The 312-nt window shown below is 44.2% G+C and overlaps 1 non-coding gene across 1 annotated transcript; it reads right to left on the reverse strand.

Moving 5' to 3' along the window:
- Positions 1-4: 4 nt before the first annotated feature.
- On the reverse strand, positions 5-76 carry Trnah-gug. The gene has a single exon. It is a non-coding gene; the product is annotated as a tRNA-His (tRNA).
- Between the last annotated feature and the right edge of the window lie 236 nt (positions 77-312).

Consider the following 312-nt stretch of genomic DNA (forward strand, 5'->3'; position numbering starts at 1 on the left):
ATTCTGCCGAGACCAGGATTCGAACCTGGGTTACTGCGGCCACAACGCAGGGTCCTAACCACTAGACGATCTCGGCTGGTGATAGCTAGAGGCAATAATAGGTCTTATAAGGAGAAGGAAATCAGATTCTGGTAATAAGAGAAATGGCGAGATTTGCAGTGTACCTGTAAATAAATACATAGGTAGGTACTAAATCGGGAATCGTATGGTCAATCATGCGGAAAGCAAATAAACACTTTTAGCCAACACCTGAGAGCAGCCTAAGACGCGTTTCGTTCTTATTGGAACTCATCAGTTAGACATAGCTCTCAG

The sequence above is a fragment of the Diaphorina citri genome, unplaced genomic scaffold (genome assembly GCF_000475195.1).
Source record: "Diaphorina citri unplaced genomic scaffold, Diaci psyllid genome assembly version 1.1 scaffold97834, whole genome shotgun sequence".
NCBI lineage: Eukaryota > Metazoa > Arthropoda > Insecta > Hemiptera > Psyllidae > Diaphorina > Diaphorina citri.